The 21,974-nt window shown below is 41.6% G+C and overlaps 1 long non-coding RNA gene across 1 annotated transcript in view; it reads left to right on the forward strand.

Annotated features, from left to right (window-relative positions):
• Window positions 1–5,086, forward strand: part of LOC117805905 — a 43,703-nt gene extending 38,617 nt beyond the window's left edge. The window contains exons 3-4 of the long non-coding RNA XR_004629556.1: window positions 1,724–1,818; window positions 3,920–5,086. This is a non-coding gene — a long non-coding RNA (uncharacterized LOC117805905). The remainder of the gene's footprint in view (window positions 1–1,723; window positions 1,819–3,919) is intronic.
• Window positions 5,087–21,974: the final 16,888 nt, after the last annotated feature.

Raw genomic sequence — 21,974 nt, forward strand, 5'->3', positions numbered from 1 at the left:
CCATCATGTCTTGTTCTGCTGCACGGTGGTGCAGTGGGTAGCACTGTTGCCTCACAGCGAGAAGGCTCCTGGTTTGAGTCCCCCGGTTGGGCAGGTGAGCTCTCTGTGTGGAGTTTGTATATTCTCTCCATGCATGTATGGGTTCTCTCCTGGTACTCCGGCTTCCTCCCACAGTCCAAAAACATGCTCATCGGGTTTATTGGTTACACTAAATTGCCCGTAGGTGTGCGTGTGTGTGGGAATGGTTGTCTGTCTTTCCAGGTTTGCCCTGTGAATGGTGGGCGACCTGTCCAGGGTGTACCCTGCCTTTTGCCTGAAGACAGCTGGGATTGGCTCCAGCCCCCCTGTGACCCTGAATGGGATAAGCGGTCAAGATAATGGATGGATGTCTTGTTCTTCCAGATTTGCTCTGGTTGTATGATGTAAAAGTCATCCCTTCTACCTGCTCACACATGCTGAATTTACCAGAGTATTTCCTGCTGCGTTCTCACGTTAGCTCACCAAGCCTTTACAAAGATTTTTTTGCGTGGCTACCAGAAAAGTTGGGGTTTATTTTTCAACTGTTTGGGTTCACACATGTAGCCCACCCTGAGATGTTTTAAGACCTTTTAGGGTCTTTTATTCTTGTGTGACTACAGCTCTAGTGACAAATTCTGCGCTGCTTTGAGGATAACCCATAACTCTTTTGCAGGTACAAATTTACGATGCCATAGCTCTTTTGTTTCATGGGTTATACCTGAGCCTTAACTATGTAACACATTTAGGCCTCTAGTTTTAATGAGGATAATTGATGACTTACAGGCAGAGTTACTTCACAGATAAAGACCTTCTTTCATCAGAGCTGAAGCCTTTGTAAATTCAGCAATTTTCAGCATGGGGGAATATTCAGCCGCTACCTTTTTTTTTCTGTCACAAGGAAGCTCTCCATGCTTCACAGAGAAACACTCCAGGCCTCCTTGTGACAGAAAGTTTTAATAAAGGCACTGAGGAGATTTCAAGGCTCTGGGACTGAATCACCACCATGACAAGATAAAGAAATCCCACTACAAAAGTGCTGAATTATGCACACGCTCCGGATTCTGTACAGGGCTCTTTATACCTCTTGAGCCCCACCACTGCACATTTGTGACAGATTCACTTGTGAAGCAACAAGCCCCTTTGGCTGGGGCTGCGGTGGGGAAGAACAGGGGAGCTACAGGGATGCTTGAGTCAAACTGAGCATCCAATGAGGGACAAAACTGCCTTACAACAAGTGTTAGCGAGCGGATAGATGCTGAGTCAGGATGTGGGTTCGGGGTGATACTGGATGATGTGTGAGGGGATGGTAAGGTGTTTAACCCTTGAAGGATCTGTTCTTTCCCCCCTTGTTCATGCAAGAGTTGGGAGTATACATCATTATGTTGCTCAAGGTCCCGCAGGGAATACAGGCGCCAGAAATACTGGCTCATGGCCTGCATTTTATTTGTGTGTGTGGATGGATGTGTGTGTGTGTGTATAGCCAGGGGGTGATTTCTTGTCACCCTATGTGCTTGTCTTTTCAGTCTTGTAGCATCATAAAATACATATGGCACTCCTCAATCCACCTACCTTAGACCCCACCTACACACACACACACACACACACACACACACACACACACACACACACACACACACACACACACACACACACACACACACACACACACGCACACACATCAATTGCTGTACTCTCTTCCTGCCAGCGCCTGCATCGCCACAATGCTCCCCCCACACACTGCTGGGATTAACCAACACATCTTCTGCCCTGGAGGCCTGAAGAAGTCACCAGAGAGGAACCGTAAGCTCAGTCTCCAATTTACTTTGCTATTTTTGCCCATAGCTGCCACAAACTGCCTACAGTAAATGACTGGGGAAGGCGTTGAGGAGAGGACATACAAAAATGTCCTCCCTGCTCTCATTCTCTACTTCATTTTTTCACATTTGACCACTCAGATTTAGCTTCTCCCTGCGATATGCATCACAATCTCTTTCACAGTCTCCAGGTGTCTCTTTCAGAGTCTTTGCCTCGTTACAAATACTAAATAAATACCCAATGCTAGTTGAACTGTTTGTAGAGCACAGCTGCAGGTGGTGGGAGTCACAAGGGGCTGCAGAGATGGATGGATAAACAGGAGCCAGACAGGCATCTGTGAGCTCGGGAGGCAACCGCAGATTTGTATTCTTTTTATTTAGCAAACCTTCTGGTATAGAGGATGAAGGATTAGAGTTGTATAACTAATGCAGGATCAACTATTATTCATCTCTTATTTTAGCTTTTTTTATTTTAAAGAGACATTGTTTGGACAAAACCTACAAAACTAATATTTAATATAATATACAAACACTTCCAGACAGGTTTTCTCAATGTCTTTAGAAAAAGTATTTTTCCTTTATATTAGTCTATTATTAACATGTTCCTCATATCTTGAAGTACACTTGCTAACGGCCAAATTCAACCAGATCCTGGTCATGGCACCAGATCTGATAGGTCTCTAGTCTAGTCAATGTGTTAACTTCCACTGGATCCACTCTGTTGCATTTCGGCTGCGTCTCTGGTCCGGCAGGTCGGAACACAACGGATCAGATACGCAAGACTTCTATTTTTGCCGGATGCTGTAGCATGATGCATCAATATGTACAGAGCAGATGAAGCAGAACAGGAAGTCAGGCACCAAAACAGAATTAACTTTCAGAATAAAACACTCTGTGATATCGTCGGATCTTTTTTAACTTAACTATGAAAACAAAATGTCATTTTGAGCGGAGGCAGGCTTGGAGTCATCAAGTCAGAGGTTTTCAGAGGACCATATAGACAAGATGGACGAGGAGAGGAGGAGGAGAATCCTTGATTCAGTGATTGAGGTCCTGCTCTGTTTTGAAATCACAACCGGTGGGCGTTGACAGGCGAGAGAGCACTGAGCCTGACCACAGCAGAACGGACACGGATCTGGTGGAAGAACCATGTAAAGGAACAGCCAGATACTGTTTCATTCACACCCCTCAGGATTCAGGTAGCCAATCATGACAATATCAGTAAAAGTGCGGTGATGGTTGAGACTTAAATATCGTTCAAATCTAGAAAAACTTCTGCAACTACAGTTGTTTCCCCTAATGATAGAGATTTTTTTTGTAAACCTGCTGTTGTCTGACTGGTGAATCTGGTGATGAGAATCAGGATCAGGAAAGGATTAATGGTATTGGACAGTTCTTGGTAAGAGTCTCTGGTTTGGATTCAGACATTCATGTCTAAAGGGGTGTGTCCAGAGAGAAGTCAGTCCTTAAAATCTGATTGGCCACCCCAGATTCCACCCCAAATCCTAATCTGTGACTGGCTGTTGTTCTTACCAGAGTCCCAAATCTAATAGCATTAAGGCTCTTTTGTTTGAGACAGCCGAAAATCAAAGGAAGTTAAACCTGCAACATCACAAAAAGCTTAGATAAATTCTTACTGAACTCTGCTGTAAAAATATACATTTCACCTCCTGTTTTTTATTTTTTCCATAATTGCAGGCAGCTTGAATTATAGCCTATAGGTTGTTGCTATAGTGATAAAGGATTCAGTAATGGTCACGGCAATTTAAGCCTTCAAAAAAACCATCAAATGTAAACGTGAACAAAGCAGAGTATGGATCCATACGTGTGTCACACAAATGCTTAACTATTATCTAAATGATGTAGGAGAAAGAATGACTCCTGGTCATGTCTGTGGGTATGAATTATCAGATAAACACACACATTTACTGAGTGTCATGTCATTTCCTCTGGACCAGGCAGTTAGCTGTGAGGATTTGAAACACTAATGCCTGGATAAACATGTATTGGGTTATTTTTAACATCATGAAACAACTCATTTTGAGTTTATTTATTGTTTTTTATTTATTCATTGATTTATTTAACAGCAAGATGCAGGAACTAACCAGTAGAGACCAGAGTCCCCAGATGGAGAGAAGAAGGTAGCCCTCGTACAAGACTGAAGAAGGCCACTCACATCATTATTTCTCTTAAGGACAACAAGTTGTCTCATCAAAGCCATTTTCAATTTGAAAGTGATGGAAAAGCTGGTAATTACAATTCTGCAATCCTCAGAGAGACGTGTCTAATCAGACTGAGCGGAGCCTGAGTGGACTCCTCTCATGCATCAGCTACAGCAGCTTAATGAGACAGAGGTTCTACTGAAGAAGAAACATCTGCCGGCTTGTGTTGGATGTGGCAGTGCCGGGAAGAGAAGAGCTGGCACGGGAGAAACTGCAGATGGCGTTTCAGATAAAAATTGTTTCTTACATGTAGCTGCTGCCAAGGATGAACTTTGTTCATTGGCAGGGCAGGTCAAGTTATAGATCAGCAAAGATTGAAGGGATTGTAACAAGATCATTGACCAAATAGGCCACAGGTTATTTTCACCAATTATTCTACTAATTACATTTGGAGGCTGCCTGGAAACTCAATTAAATCAACACCATCAATATGGATTGATTGGTCTAGAGTTTACAGAGGGACTCAACTGGTTCTACATTTGAATTAGATTAATAAAAAAAAAAGAATGGTGAAATGTGTGTCCATGTAACATCCAGACCTGCTTTAAGAGAGGCCTGCATCGTTCGACTCATCCATTTCCCCTGACTGCCTCCCAAGGCGGGATTTAGTTGTCTTCCAAACACTTCACTCAGAGAAGTTGCTCTCAGTCCCAAAAACAGCAACTCACAAAACAGGCCCAACATCTCTCAAAGAGTCATTTATATGTTAAATAACGACACAATGACACAAAGAAGGAAAAGGAAGACAACCAAATCAACTCAAGGGTCGCAGGATCAGGATGCTTTCATCTAACCTATACCCGCAACATATCACCGGTTGTAACTCATTTGAAGCAACAGAGAGGATCAACAGAGGTTTAACACAAAACAAACAACAAAACAGAGAACTACATAAAAATGTTCAAAACATAGCAACAGCTTCTATAGTGCTAAAGCATATAGAGAGGGAGAGAGAATTCCAGCTGAAGACAAGAACGTGACGTGACAGGACATGTTTTTGCAAGAGCTGGATGGTTTTGGAATGGGAACAGAATGGAGAAAATAAAACTCATCTCATGATGGCGCTGGATGAACGGTCTCATAATTAATTGAATTCTTCCTTTTCAACCAGAAAACACACTGGTGAATTTTTCTGATGACACAAAAGCCTGTAAGGTGTCTTATCAGAGGACTATGACTGAACAAACTGAGAACTCATGCACGCTTTAGTACTTTGTTTTTTGTCTAAATATTTGGCTTCCACACTTTGAGCGTAATAGCATGCTAACATTTGCTGACAGGCATGTTGTCAAAAAGCACAGCTGAGACTAATGGGGATGTCATTACTGTAATGCAGTGATGTAGTCGAGTCCTCAGTGTTTGAGTCCGAGTTGAGTCCGAGTCACCAGAGAAAAATCCAAGACTAGTCCAAGTCGAGTCCTCATTGTTAGTATTATTTATTACAAGGAGGGCAGCTGTTTCAATCCAAACTATTGACTGTTGGAACCTGGACCAACTGAGTGTAACCCTTTGGATGTGTAGGAAACACATTTCTTTCATTAGCATTAGTGTTGGAGCTATTTCTATCACTTTATGTATAGGATCATTTTACCTTATTTCATGTATTTGTTGTTGATTACATTAAGGGCAATGTTATGTGTGGTATCATTATTTTATTTTAGTACTGATTTTGATAGTTTTGCTCCTAGATGGGCAGGTAAGGGTCCGGGAAAGGTGAATGTGTTTTTTACCAGGAGACGTTAGAGCATGAGGACGCTACAGATTGTTTTGTGAGAAACCTTTTGTGTTTAATAAGACTTCAGAGAAACGGCAGTTTTTCTAGGACATTTAAAATGTCTTTGGTCCTGTGTACGATCCACTCTCCCTGTGTGCCATGGCCTTTTTTTTTCCAGTCTTGAGTTGAGTAAATTCAATCAATCAATCAATCAATCAATCTTTATTTGTATAGCGCCAAATCACAACAAACGTTATCTCAAGACGCTTTTACAAACATAGGAGGTCTAGACCACACTATGTCAAATTATGAACAGAGACCCAACTTCAAGACAGGGTAAGACTCAGTCTGACCCCACCTTAATCCATCATGAGCATTGCACATCGCAGTATTTAGCTAGTTACAGTGGCGAGGAAAAACTTCCTTTTAACAGGCAGAAACCTCAGACAGAACCAGACTCATGTTAGACAGCCATCATGCCTCGACCGAGTTGGGTCTGGAAAGACAGATAGAGGGGAGTAAGAGAGAGAGGTGATAGTGATGAGACGAGTCGTAGAAGCTGTTGCCGCTGGAGTCCAGCACGTCCGTATCAGCTGGAGTCCAGATCGATGAGGTCTATCTGCCACTCCTATGAGATTCTAACGAAATCCCGCCGATGTGTCTGGAAATTAATTTATGAATGAAGTTACAGCGCTGGGTTCGAGTCCTGGACTTGAGTACTACCACACTGCTGTAAGGATTATACTACATGAAATTGGAGGCTCACCAAATATGTTACAACTCAATCAGGGGAAAAAAGGACTGTCTGAACTCCATCCAATTACTGGGATATTTGTAAAGAAAAGTATGACCTCACAGGTTAAAAATACCTCCTGAAAGTCACATTACAGCTGGTTGAAAAGAATCCAAAGTCCTCTCAGTTTAATTACTCCTCAGAGGAGCACTGTGAAGAGAGAAACATCGAAACTGCAAAAAATAAAGGTGCTGTCCATGAAACTGCTGAAGCACACTGCAAGGCTGCAAAAAATGTTGCCTGTCATCAGCAGAGAACGCTGCAAGAAGCTGGAGAGATGATATACGACAGGGCAAGAATGAGAGTTCTCTTTGTCCTGCCCTTAAAAGAGAAAAGAGAGCTGTTCTGTTTTAAGTCTTTATTCAATATATATTTGACCTGATTAATCAATTAGCTCATTGCATTAAGCTATGCTTTTAACCTTGGCTTGTTGACTTAAACAGGGAGTATAATTTCTTGCATTATGTGTAATGTATTAAATATGCACTATGAAAGAAAACCACACAAACTGCCAGATTCAATAGTAAGTCTTTAAAGGACCAAAAAGTTAAAATTATCTTTAAAGATTTAGATTTATCACCACTCACAAGCTATAGAACAGCTCCCAGAAATAAATAAGCCATTGATTTTAAAGGCCCAATATGCTCTTACATATACTTTAGTCATCCTCAAGCCTAGCAACAATGAGAATGTGGAAGCAAAAGAGCCTTTGCATTGTTTCTGTAGTCCACCTACTGGGAAAACTGCTTCAACAAGGCCATTTGAATGAACTCCGGACGTAACTACAGGAGTGATTTGCAAAGGCAGGCGTGGAAAACCACTCCTACTCCTTGAGCAGTCTGCTTCCTCCCAAGATATTGTGGTTTTGCTTTGGTGTTGCAGAGTCAAGCTGTCAAATGTTAGAGCCAGGCAAGCCAAATTCTCTGTTGTGGGGTACAAGAACCAGCACTGAGTCTCTCCCAGCTCCTATAGGACCAAAGAAAACAGTAGTTGCTTTTCATTTTTGGTAACCGGCTTACTACAGTTGGAGCTAAGTTGGACTGCTTGATCAACAGAGGCCGACCACATCAATTTGCACGCACAAGGCAAGAAAGTATAGCGCTAACACTGAAATTGTAATGTACCACGAGACATACTGTTGTAGCGACAACTGCCATACTTCACTTGAACGGTTTCTTGGTTTCAAAGTGAAGCCAATGCAAAAGTTTCTTCAACCTGCACTCTTTCCCAAAGCCTGCATTTGGTAACTCCACTAGTTGCCAAAAAGGCCCACATATACGAATCCACCATTACTCTTACGGCTTCTTCAAAGTCATGAGAAAGCATGATGTTTTTCAGTAAATTTGGTTCCTTAAATATGTTGTTAAATAGAAAAAAAGCAGGGTTTGCTCAAAGTCATGGCTACCTGTGATTAAAAAGTTACTACTTCAGTGACCCATCATCCAGGATAGAGATTTAGCAATGTATATTCTTCCTCTTTTCCAAATATGGTCACTTCCCATAACGAAAAAAAAGGCAAAGTCAACAAGAGCCGACCTGGAGGCTTCAAAACAGCAGTCAACAACAACAAGCTAATGTTTGATGCTTGTGGATGCATCCACTGCTGACATACCGTCTGTGGTTAGCATAGGAGCCAGTAAACAAACCGCATGAGATCAGCTGTATTGGTGTGGATCTTTGAAACTGAATATGGCTCCAATGTGCCCTGAGTGTGTTGGGCATACATATGCAGCAGCAGTATACTCATTCATGCAAAATAGATAGAAAACATGGACACTTTCAGGACAGAATGTACAATTCTACTGCAGGATCTTAGAGTCTACCATTACCCCAGCCCTGTGTGCAAAGAGGCAGCCACCTTAAGGAGCTTGAGAAAGGAACAGACACAGGCAGACACAAATGCCTGAATATATGAATATAAAAAGTAATATCTGTCCTTTTACTAACGAATAAAATAGGAGAAAAATTGCCACTGAGTTAATTAAGAAAACATCCAGAAGGAAGCCAATTTAGCAGGGACTCATGAGCTGTTTAATTCTTCAAAATTAGCCCTTTCCTTGCAGAGCAGAAAAGCCACAGCTGCTGTTTTCAGAGCAGTGCCAGCAACACAAAGCCAGCAGAGATTGATCCAGCTATGGTGTGGACAAGATTCAGCCCGGTGAGCACAGCTAGAAGTGCCAAATGCCACCGTACAATGACTGAGGAGAGCGGACAAGAGTGAAAATATTTGTTCTGTGCAAATGATTTACCTCTGAACTGCTTATGAGCTGGAGTGCAGCGAGAGATTCTTCAACAATGCTCTCCCTGCAGAGGTGAAAGACGTGATCTGCTATTCTAGCACAGTTACATTCTGCTTTAGGAGCTAAATCAGGTAAATTCCAGCACTTTGGGTCCACACTGAAACATCAAAACAGCTTTTGGGGGTCTTACTTTTAAGTTAATTGTTTGAAAAGGATGAATCCTATTAACTTTAGTGATCCCCAGACTGTTCCTCCAGCACTACTTTGAAGTAAACTTTGTCAGCTCTTCATAATAAGAAAAATAACGTAGCACTTCTTAAATTGCTGATTACATACAGGGGAAGTGGCTCAAAGTTATTTGCAATAAAGTGAGGAAATAGGATAATTTATCAGAACACGCAAACTAAAACAAGTCCACACAGTCCCATAAAGCCAAGGATTAGAAGAATAGTCATCAAATCCTGTACGGTACAGAACATATTCAAGTGCCAAGAGGCTAAATACTCCAGACAAGGGACTTAAACCATGACTCATTGACTAGTCTAAAGGTAAGAACACGCTCTGAACACAGCGCGATTAGAGCACAATTTATTTAAAGGGATAGTTCAGGTTTTTTGAAGTAGGGCTACAAGAGGTACTTATCTTAAGTGAGCGTATTAGCGATAGGAGATGCCGGTCAGCTCGGCCCCTTTGTTTAAAAAATGGCAAGTGAACCGGAATGGATGCTAGACTATCAATTGCTGCAGACAGGGCGAAGTCTACCATATAATTTAGTGATTGTTTACAAACTCCAGCCAAAGAACCACTCTCGGTCTAAGTGTAGACTCTGTTAAATTGTCAGAAAGCCCATTTGTTTTTGCACTAAACTGAGACACGACACATACGTTTTATGCGTCCAAGAGCCACCCAGCTCCAAGCTATCTCTCACAGCTCACCATGCCCACATCTTTGTGCCACTGTGTCCTGGTGTAGACCATAGACCGTATAAATAATAGACGTAGTATCTGTGACGTCACCCATCTGTTTCTGAAGCGCTGTTTTGAGGCCCATCATCGACGGGAGCCATATTGGAAATGCTGAACTCATCCAAAAGAGTGTGATGTAAAGAGGCGAGGTTTGAGCCTCCTAGCCAACAGCAATGTGTTCCCGCCTGTCAGTCAAGTCAGTCATGTCCCTATTTGGGCAAAAGCTTGTGATCTTAATATCTTCTGAACTGCTGCGTTAGAAAACAATTCATCCCCCCTACAGTGTGTGCCGACAGAGAAATTAGCAACGTAGACTGAAGCCGTTTTGTGAACCAGGCTGTAAACATGTTTATTAATGCTGCAAATATTGTCTGCTTTGAATAGGTGTGTATGTGGTTTCCGGTGTTTCTGCAGCCAGCCTCAAGCGGATTCTCGATGAATTGCAGTATATAACACTTCAGCATGGGCTTCATATATTGAGGCCGGAGGTTGCCGCTTGGTGTAGACAATGCAACTGTTCCATGGTGCCAAAATTACACACAAAACAGTTGTGAAGACGAGGAATACTCTTTCCTTTGTTTTGGACCCAAACAAACTAGTCATTAGCACGTTTACAGAATCATTGTGAGTATGCATGCTGATGTAAGCATCGAAGACTGACTGTCTTTTAACACTTTGCAAATATGACCTTAAATAAGTCAGCTGTGTAAATTAAATAGCATCATAAGGACATGAAAAACACAAATGCTGTTTAAACAGTGCCCCTGTTTTTAGCACTGACTAATTTAAAGAGAGCACTCCGTAGTCTGTTATAACGCAGCACACTGTGAAGCTGCTTCTTGCTGGTGCCATGTTATCACTGCTCACCATGCTGTATACTGATTTCAGTGGGAATATAGCTTCAGTTATGACCTTGGAAATTCCACTTCTACTTTTCAGTTGTTAAAATAAGTGCAAACCTCATAAGGCAGCACTGCGCACTGGAATTATGGCTCTTCAAATGTGCCCTTATGAATGGCCATAAACATAACCTCCGTCTGAACAAATAATCCTTGCTGGGGGCTACAGCAGAGCAGCCATTAAACAGGAGTCCCCTGCAGCTCTGATCCGTCTTTTCGTGGTCAGCCTGCCAAGAATAAAACTCAGCAGTCCATACAGCAGAGCTCTATAACGACCCTGAACCAAACGACTCCCCTCGGTCTTTAATGGAGGCCGCGCCGGATGGAGAATGAATCAGGAGACTAACATGCAAGTCGGGAGGAGCGGGCACAGACAGGGATATCACAAGGCCCCGCTCAGACAGCAGCAATAATGCAGCCCTCCAAATCCTATTATCATTGTAATGGAACGGATGGCGTGGGAGGAGAGGAGATGGGTGTGTGGGAGAGCAAGATGAGGTGCAAGGGTGCTCCCCTCTTTCTCTGTCTGTGTCTCTCTCCTTGTCTCAAGACAAATGTGTGTGCCCACGTACACACACACACACACACACACACACACACACGCACACACATATATTGTTCCTATCTTACAGCTGCTATAACAGAAAGCTCTGAGGTGACACCCCCGTGTCAAATAAATGCCTCCCTATAGAAGAAAAATGCCTGGAGAGGAAGTGATGTCTGCTGTAACTCTTCACTTTAACTGAAAACATCTTTCAAAACTCAGATAGGAGCAAGTCAGCAGAAACCTGAAACAGACAGGAAATGCATAATGTGAAAAAGATTGTGATATGTGGCTGTAATACATTGTGACTTGTGGAAAATTATTGTTTTAGATGACAGATTCTGAGGCAGACTTGATAGAAAGACTGCAATTAGTGCCTGCGCTTATACAAATGGTTGTTACCTTGCCATTAAGTCACGTTCATTCTGAGAACACTGCATTAGATAAAGAAATAATGAACCCGGTTAGCCTTTAGTCATTACATCTTAAAATGAGAGCATTACATTTCTCACTCGTAATTGAGCTGATCAAGGGGGCAATGAAATGACTCGTAGGCGTCAGTATCTTATGGATTCTTCAACAAGATCCATTTAAACATTTAACAATGCAGACAGGTTTACTACTGGGACAGCCCACCCACCGCTGTTTTTTACAGTAATGCAATTGATGAAGCTTCTGTAGGTGGCGGATAATCCTCTGTCCGGTAATTATCATCACTCATGTTAATAACCTTGTTCTTATTCCTATGAAAAGAAAACCCGCCGCTTTTGTGGTCTTTCTGCAAGGCACATGTCAGACAATCCAAATAAAAGCTTCCATAAAGGATAAATGGGCAGAGTTATTGTTCTCTAGATCTCTGAATGCGCCTGAAAGGATGTGTGTGTGTGTGTTTGAAAGTACTCGCTAATCAGGCTGAGTTGCTATTCTGATTCATTTAATTAATTCAACCCGACACTGTTCACATGCGTTGGGAGGGTGCTTTGCTTTGAATGTTCTGCAGAAGTTCATGTGAGGGAAGAACATTTTGTACTTTTCACGGTGATTAAAGTTAAGAGCCAATCTAAGAGCTGTTATTGTTGACGAGCCGGGTAACACGAGCTTCAAAGAAAGATGGATCAATTCTGCCTTCCGGTCCTTCTATCTTTGGTAAACTGGTTTCAGTTAGCAGGCTTAATGATGGGTGTTGAGTTTGTTGGCCTAGAGGTCTAAGCGCGTGCCCCAGAGGCTATAGCCCTCGTCGCAGAGGTCGCAGGTTCGATCCCGGCCTCGATCCTACCCCAGATCCAGGCCCCGATCCAGGCCTCGACCATCTACTGCATGTCCTCCCCCACTCTCTACTCCCCACATTTCCTGTCTCTCTTCAGCTGTCCTATCTGATAAAGGCAAAAATGCCCCAAAAAATGAATCTAAAACAAACCATGAAGCTTTAAAATATCATCTGAGACACAATTTACACCTACGATCCTAAAAAAGCCCTTCTATGTCCAGCAAATTTGGTCATCCATGAATTGATTTATGAAGTGACTGTTAATTAACACATTTAATTAATGATGTATTGAACACGTTGAAGTCATGGTGACATGTTCATTAGTTCATGGTGAATGTTACGGTCGCCCAAGCAACAAGGATACACAGGCTCAATAGTGGAGAGACTGCAACATACAAGAACAGAAGGGACGCCACACAAAGATGCCAATCAAAACCCAAAGCTTTATTTGAAATAGAACCCCCTCCCAAATTAAAGAACCAATGAAATCAAAAGAAATAAGGGAAACAATAAGGGACTGGAGACCCCGGCCAAAAAGAACAGAAGATGGAAAGGTGCTGGGCCAGCCGCGTAATGGACCATCGATCCTAGCACCTAACCCTAAACTAAACTGAGAATAACAAAATCTAAACCATAGGGGAAAAGGAAAACTGATAACTAAACTACCGGAAATCTCCAGCCCAAACTAACACAACAAACAAACATAAACTCCCACAAACTAACCATGTTTGGGACAACCAAACAACACGCTTAGGACAACAAAAAAGACAAAGGGAAAACAACCCAAACCCTTCCTCGTACGTGTGCCGTCCTATGTCAGAGAGCGCCCAGCTTTAATTCACAAAAAAATGTGTACCATTATTGTCAAGTGTCACCCTTCTTTCCCTACCCATCACACTAAAGTTTGTGTCTGTACTCCATTAAAAGTTGTAACGAAAGGATGTAAATGCTGACTAGTTATAATTAAAACACTTGGCTGCACTGCATTTGACCCATCAGAGTCATTGAACAAATCAAAGCTGTGTTCTGAACTCACTTCCAAGACTGGAGGTCTGTAATCCTACTATCATCTCTCTGGGGCTGCACGCAGACACAACGGTGCTTTAACCGGAAAGCTACACTGCAGTTTAGCATGTAAGCATTCTATCATTTGCTAATTAACACAAAACAGGAACATCTTCTGATAAGACGCACAAGTTTTGCAGATATGCGGCCGCATAAAGTATGATTGTATTGTTGAAACCAAAGTGATTTGAATGGACCTAATAGCAGCATGAATATGGTACATTTATAGAAGTTGTGCCTGCTGGTCGGCTGGATGCTGAGAGACTTTGGGGGTAAGAGTAAAAATGTAACTTGAGAAAGTTTCAAGAATCCATGCTCCAGTTTGTTCCCCATTCCATTTGAAAAAGTTGTTATTTCAACCTAAAAGCATTTGTTTGTAATTTCTAAGCTTTGAAGGTGGCATTGATGGTGTCTTGAAGCTTCTTGTCCTCGATCTTTAAACCTTTATTTTTCCTTGTTGTTAAAATAGCGAAAAAGGCGTCGACTCTGCAACACCAACATCTCTGAAAAGAGCTGTGTAAATAATAGAAACAAAGCTGGCTCTCACAGTTCCTGTTCAGTCACTATCAGAATATTCTCTTGCATGGCAGAGAACAATGAAGAATTCTTCCTTCCTGCCCACCTGTGACAGAATATTCAAGTTGTGGTATTATTGGAACTTCTCCAAATAACCCCACAAAGGAAAGGAATCTGGTGCAACACCAAGGACACAAAGAGGAAACAAACAGCTGAACTCCAAAGAAACATCTGAGGCAAAGAAGTGTTTGTTCAAAAACCAGAGCACCCAGAGTTTGGATATGGTTCCTCCAGAGGTTGTTTAGTCACTGTTCCTGCTGTGAGAAGTTTCCATCCATCCATCCATCCATCCATCCATCCATCCATCCATCCATCCATCCATCCATCCACCCACCCATCCATCCATCCATCCACCCACCCATCCATCCATCCATCCATCCATCCATCCATCCATCCATCACACCACTTATCCCACTTGGAGTTGAAAGGGGGGTGAGGGGTCGAAGTCGATACCAGCTGTCACTGGACAAGAGGCAGTGTACACACCGTAATGTTCGTTATCTTCTTGTCACAGAGCTTGCATTTAAGAATGCTTAAAAAGGCCCTTAATTCTTATCACCAAGGTAAGCATGTTAGCACGATGAGTTGTAAAGAAGCTTCTCCTCCTTTCATAAACACCGCTGTGTGAAGGATCTTGTAATGTCGTGTCAAGCTTCACCATGGGATTACAGCAGACACAGGCCCTCCTCCCTATCTCATCTCCGCTATCGCACAATCCTATCACCTTGTACAGAACACAGATTCCTGCTGAGAATGTCAAGCCAAGCATTTACCCTGAAATACAGCATCACAGCAGTGATCCAAGCAAGCAGGCAAGAGTGGAATGCACATAGATGACTGAGGTGAAATCTGAGAAAGAGATGTCTCCCACAGGAAACATGATGCAAAAGAGTGGTCGCTTTTTTTTTTCCATATCAGGAGATAATACTGTTACACTACCATCCGTTAGGTACTGAAATAACTGTGATGAGTTCCAGTTAACAAAACAATATTTTTTAATGTGAATTATACTTTAATTACATTTGCAACTTAGTTTGAACTGCACTGTTAATTAAACTGTATTCTATACTGTGCTTCAGAATTCCTGGCGCTTCAGCCCCAAGAGGTATAATCAAGTGAGACTGAGTATGCTTTAGACCTGGACAAGATTTAATATTGATAGACAGCATTGTTTTTAATGCAAAACCTAAACATATTCAACACATACGCAGTAATGCAAAATGGAACTGCATCCAGCAACATGACATGGATGCACTGTAATGACTGTACCAATTCAGGGACTGCATTGTTGGAAGGACACATTTCAGGACTCTGCTTCAAAGCAACGTAACAACCAACTCAAGCTACCTTTACTTCATTGGGCCACATTTCAAAAGAGACAGCGTACTGTCAAGCTGCCATGGAATAAACTTTAAATGCAATAATGTAGTTTTAATCCAATTAAAAGAAAGTAATGTAAAATAAAAGAAACCTTGAAACTTCAACTTGTCTTTGAAATAACAAGTCAAATCACATGATGTCAGCTGTGTTGGATAGTTAGCCTTTAGCGGTCTACATGGGCTATGAAAGACACATCCTGTGTTGTCTACATCCTATGCAAGATGTAGCCTAACCCTAACCTCTGAATAGGACATATAATCTATAATCTCCCTTTAGCCTTCTTTGTCTCGTCTCATTCCCTTAGGGTAGCCTAGAGCTGTTTCTTCTTTACCGTAGCTTCAGCAAAAGTTAGCCAGCAACATCAATGTGCAAAAGTTTTTCCTAAAACCAGGGCTGCTTCCATACTGAAATGGTACAGTCTACCAAATGGACTGTCACCAAACACATTTTCCCCATGCCACCATAATAAAAGAGACATCTGTAAATGGTAACTGGATGCACAGAACTGCAGTACAATGATGTTCTTATTATTAAGTTTTTATTTAAGCTGAGGCAAGTGATATTAGTTATAATAGATGATAAATAATTATAGATAGATAATAGGTGTACACAATGTAAAGCCTTGGCCAAGTAAGAAAGCAGCATGAAAAACACTACCGAGCAGAGTTGGAAACATTTTGTGGGGTATGTGTAAGCCAGATATTATTCTATTGTGCAAAATACACCAACCATGAGTCTGGTATCGAGCTGATGGTGAGACATACAAATACCTTTCACCACTTAGGTAAAAATACCAATTTAAATGACTAGTTATTGTCTTAAAAGTCATTTTGTCTTTCACTTACTTTTCTTAAAAAGCAACCTGCTTATATGAAAAATAGCTTGGAAACTAAATTTGGACTGGTTCTCAGGAGTAAGGTGTTTATTTAAATAAACTGTTGCAAAAATTACAGTCGAGTCATTTTTGTAAGGAACTGCCTCGCCTCTGCAGTCCTGACTTATTTATACTCTTGTGTTTGTCGGAAGTGTAATTAATATATGTAATTCTGGTGCTTTCAAATGCTGTTTATTAAACCAACTGTACAACAACAAATGGCATATTTACAACACTTTCAAAGATCTGCCTTCCATCGACTCCAGAGCAATTAGACTGTTTGAATTGGCAAACAGTTTATTTAAGGTATGCAATTAGCTGCATACTCTTTATTGCTTATAAATCACATGCATAAGAGAGCATTTTGATGAGGCTAGGTTGCTCCCACATTGCAGCGATTAATGAAGGGAGTAGTATCAATGCTCCTCGTTATGGCAACCAAGGAAAACATCACTCCCATTTCCCAGCATATCTTGTCATAGCAGTTGAGAAAAACTGAAGCAGGAGGGGATCTCCATCAGCCTGAAACGGTGTGCCAAGAGGTCATAACCAAGGACAGATCCAGCAGGGCATGAAATTGCAGTAATACACACGCTTAAATTGGAAAGGCCTGTTTGAAATGACAGGTTTAAAGTACCTGTAGTCCACTCATTGAGCAGTAGATCAAACAGCAGTGAATTTATTTTATTCCTGAGCTGACAGGAAGTTAGTTTATCGAGTCAGATGTTGCATTACTGCTCTAACATCCATATGGCATTTTATGTAAATTCAACATATGTGTGTGAAACATCAACCGTTTAATCAACAGTGAATATTTTTTAGATGCTTCAAAGACACTTTCATCCAGGCCATATGTAGATCATAAATGTCCATCATTTAAACTGAATAAATTGTGAGTGAATCTTTGAATATTGCTTGGTCTATTATTTCCTTTTAGACCACTCAAGTCTTCTTCACACACCCAGAAGCTCAAAGGTAGTTAGAGGATTTCTACCCTGTCTCTCCTGCCTGGAAATCTACAATCTTAAGCCTGTCCATATTAAGAGGTTGTGTATTGATTACTGCTGTCTTTGTCAAGCGTGGAGCTGTTGCCGATGCAATCAGTTCTGATATAATGGGCTCATGCATTTAATTGTGCCCAGCCTCGGTGTTCTCTATTGATTGAAATGTACTAAAGCCCTAATCAAGCTTTAACAATGGTCGGAGTATAACTTCCTGATAATACCATAGGAAGGATTGGTGAGGAGGAACTATAAATGATGTCTTTAAAGGAGTCCTTGCACATTTGTTGAGAGTTGTATTTTGACATTCTTGGTTAACTATGCTTAAAAAATCAACATCAATTTGTTGTGGAAAACAATATAATAAAAATGTTAAGGTAATGAGAATACACTCAACTACATAGGCAGGGGAATTTATCCCAAGACACACAGACTTGTTCACTGATTGCTGAATATTGAAGTGGATTTTATTTATTAGATTAAAGGAAAGAGATCGGAAACGGCTGTGAAAAGGGAAGAACAGGTTATTGAATTTAACTGTATTGTTGAGTTGCTAATCAAATTAGCAGGAACAAGCTCTGTCTGAGAGAGCTTCAAGCTTACTGCTTTACAACAACACTGTTGTCACCCCTGTAGACACGATGTTTGAAAGTATGGCATGTTTTACATTTTTTACTCTGGGTCTGAAAAGGTGGGCGAGGCAGGGTGGAGTATACATCTTTGCAATACAATATTTATTTTCTCATACAATGAAAAGTGGGGCACAAACTGTACGTGACATTTGGTGGGACTGACGACAACCAGCTGGAAAATGGGGCAATCCAAACCAGAATGAGATGTTTGTACAGAATAAACTTGTACAGGAGAAGTTTGTGTGTTTGGTCCATAGACTATAAATAATGTAAAGCTGCCTTGCCTTGCATTTATTGTTGCATTCTGAGCTTTAAGAACAAACACATGGCCCTTTTCCACTATACAGTTCCAGCCCTACTTGACTTGACTCAGCTCTACTCGACTTGACTCTACACATTTTAGGTTTCTTTTCCACCAGCCCGAGTACCGTCTCACGGTGGTCGGGCTCACCATAACACGTCATTTTGAACGCGACACAAACACAACAATCACAAACAATGGAGGACATGGAGGCAATGGTGTACTTGCTGCTCTGTCAGTGGCTTTTTTGTCGCAGGCCGAGAGAGAGAGGAAAGCAAAAGAAGAGCCAAAGAGTACTGATGCCGTTTTTTTTAAAATGGCAGGGTTGATTCCTGTGTTGGGCGTCACACTCATGACTCTTTGGTGACAACATTCTCTGACCAATCAGTGGCCGGCAGTCGGTCGACATCCCCTTTTAGTATCAGCTCAGCTCGCTTGGAACCAGAGCAGAGCAGGTACGAAAAACTGGTATCTGACACAAGGTACCGCGCCAGTGGAAACGCAACACAAACCGAGTAGAGTCGAGTCAAGTCAAGCCGAGTAGAGTAGGGCTAAGACGGGCCGGTGGAAAAGGGCCATTACTGGTTTTATCCACTCCCAGTGAGTACTGTTCGCCTCCATAGTCACATAATTAAACAAAAGCACCATTAGACAACAGAGATTAGTATCACCTAGAGACCTGTGGTACTTTGTGAATTACCCTCTGACGTCATTGTTTGGTGCGGGGCATTTACACTGGATAAGCAAAGGCTGAAATATACTTGAATTTATTGACATTTCTGATTGTAAACTCTGAGGCTTTGATCAACATCCGCCTTGTCTCTGGGGGCAGCATCCCACTCTACCACAGCCTGAAATTCATTAAAAGAAGACAACGTCCACTTCCAGTGAACTTCCACAGAGAACATGAATTAAAAACATGTGAAGGAAATGATCAATAAGGCTGCTAATAAAAAAAAAAGCAATTGGATACAGGATGAGACACTCAGTTTAATTGCTTTGTGGGTTATCAAAGCAATTAGACGAAATGGTGCAAAACCACGCGTTTGGGAAAACATAGGACTTTATTTTGCTCTTTCTGCAAACAGGTCTTTATACTGTAGAGATAAGTCATTCAGCTGAATTTGCAACAAAACACTGTTAAATCTTTATTTACATGTTCAACACAACATCCATCATTTTTCACCGGAAAAGAGGCAGAAGAAGTCACAGAGACCTTCTTAGAAAAAGCAAAGAAACACCACAAATTACTGAGATGTTGGTTATCAGATGACCTCCATTACCTCTACCGGGTTGTATTTCTGGGCTGGTGCTCGCGCTAGTTTGGAGCTGGTTGAACTCGCGAACAAACATGGCACCCGTTTGTTTTTCCGCCCGCTTGAGCCCGTGGAAGAGACAAGTCATGACGTCAGATTTACGTGACCGCTTTTCCCAGCATCGCCAGCGCAAACTTTCCCTCATTGCAACAACGATGGTGGACAACAGCAGCATGTCTCCTCAACCACTACTTTGCCTTGGAATCCATTAGTCTTTTTATTTTTTCCCTGCAGGACAATGGCGGAAAGCATGTTTGGTTTGTGTTTTTGATCACGGCAACCCCGCCCCTCGCCCCTGACGTAAGCGGTTGGCGGTTCTAGATCAGCAAAGAGTTGGAGGCGCTCTGGTACCAGGTTTCCCAGCCGGGAGCCGGTTCACTGACAGTCGGAAAAACGGTTCTTAATTGAGTGCCGGCTCTGAACCGGCCCTGAAAGTACCTTGGTCGAAAAGGGGGTACATGTGTCCTGACATTTGGTAGGTGTTTTGACCTGAATTCCTTTACACATAATAGACATGTTTGATTTGCACAGGATTAAAAACAGACATCCTCTGCAGCTATTACAATTTATCAGAGGTCTGCAGATAACAGTAATCTCATGTGAATAGGTCAAACGATGACATATGCAGAAACCACACAACTTTTACAAGTTACAGAACACCTGCTCATCAACACAGAGAAGTAAATGCTGTCACATTGAATATCAACTTGTCCCATTAATCTTCCTCAGAGTAATTAATAATGATTACATGTGGTAAAGTGAGGCATCACTTCACAACATCTCTGCTAATTTGCCGACATACTGTGTTCACATCATCCATGAAAAGGTGCCTCAGCGGAAAAAAGAAAAACACCTGGTAGATAGAGTCGGTCTGGACGACTACAGCAATCACCTCCACATCCCCAATGTTCCCCCGTTTTTCACAACAGGTATATTATGATTATCGATCCTTTTTCATCCTCTGAGATGTAGGTGGACGGTTACTATAACATCAAAAACAATTTAGCTTTGATCATTCCCAAGCTGTTATCTGGATTGCTTTTAAAGCAAAGTTTACCACCACATCTCATCCTCCGGGGGAAGCATCATTGTCCGGTGTAGCCCTCTAAAGAGCAGAGCAAATACTACATAATTGCAAGCTAAGCACAAGCTAATAATGTGCACTTTAACAGAAGAAAAGGCTGGGTCGTTTATTGAGCATGGAAAACAATTACAGCACTGTTTGCTGCTTGGCTCCCACATACACGGAAAGTGCTTTGTATTCACCGAAAGTGTATCTATTTTTCATTTAGTACAGGCTTTCACTAGTTTATATAGTGATTACTCTGTGTAAGCTCTTTTTGCTTGGTGAACACTAATGGAACATTTTAATGGTCTTAGTAAATCACAATAAAATTCATCTAAACATACTGTTTGTTCGCTGCTGCTGTGTTTTCAGTGAATACAGAGGGAATAAGTCCACTGCCAAGAATAAAACAAGCAGAATATAAACAAGAAGTTGTATGAAAAAATATTGCACTCATGATTTACGAGATCCAGAGTAAACAAGCGTAAATGTTATTATAATCCACTCTGGATCCACAGAAGCATTAAAAACAGCCTTAAAATCAATTATTCATCGCAATATTAAAGAAATACTCCTAAGTGATTTATATCAAGTAGGATTTGAAGAACATTTCATATTTATGCTTGATGAGACACTAAATAAACTTATTTATTTTTCAGAGTTGCCATAACTTGATCAGGAAACTGCAGAGGATTTGGCATGATAAACGAGTATGAGCTGAAGATCACCCACTGCATGCCTCCAAACATCTCCTCTCCCTCATGCCGGTGCCACACAACACTGATGCGAGGTGTAAATCATGCTTTCTGCTGGTATGTCTGTTTTTATAACATTTATCTTTCATCTGCTGCCCCACATGTCACCCGAGCCTCATTTTAAAATCCAGTAACAAAATCAATACTTCAATAAATCAAGAGATATTGCTTGGTGCACCTGGTGATTATTTCTCTCTCGGTCTCAGGTCAGCGGTTTACCGTCTGTCACAGACTCTGAGGAGAGAATCATTTGTTATCGGGGGTTGCATCTCAAAACTGTATTAAGGTCGGCATTCTTTCCTCATTACCTGTGTTGGCACTTTCCATTAGTCATCTTCAGATGAATTGATTTGGGAACTGTCACAACTTGTCAAACTTATGAGACATTTTTTGTGCTCTACAAGGCCTGAAAAACAAAACTACAAGACACTAAAAGGAACGCACTTTGATTTGTTTCTACCCGAGCTCATAGCTCATTACGACCCTTAGAGAAATTAAAGCCCTCAGTGTCTGATCACATGTAGAGTAAAAG

The sequence above is a fragment of the Notolabrus celidotus genome, chromosome 22 (genome assembly GCF_009762535.1).
Source record: "Notolabrus celidotus isolate fNotCel1 chromosome 22, fNotCel1.pri, whole genome shotgun sequence".
NCBI classification, from domain to species: domain Eukaryota; kingdom Metazoa; phylum Chordata; class Actinopteri; order Labriformes; family Labridae; genus Notolabrus; species Notolabrus celidotus.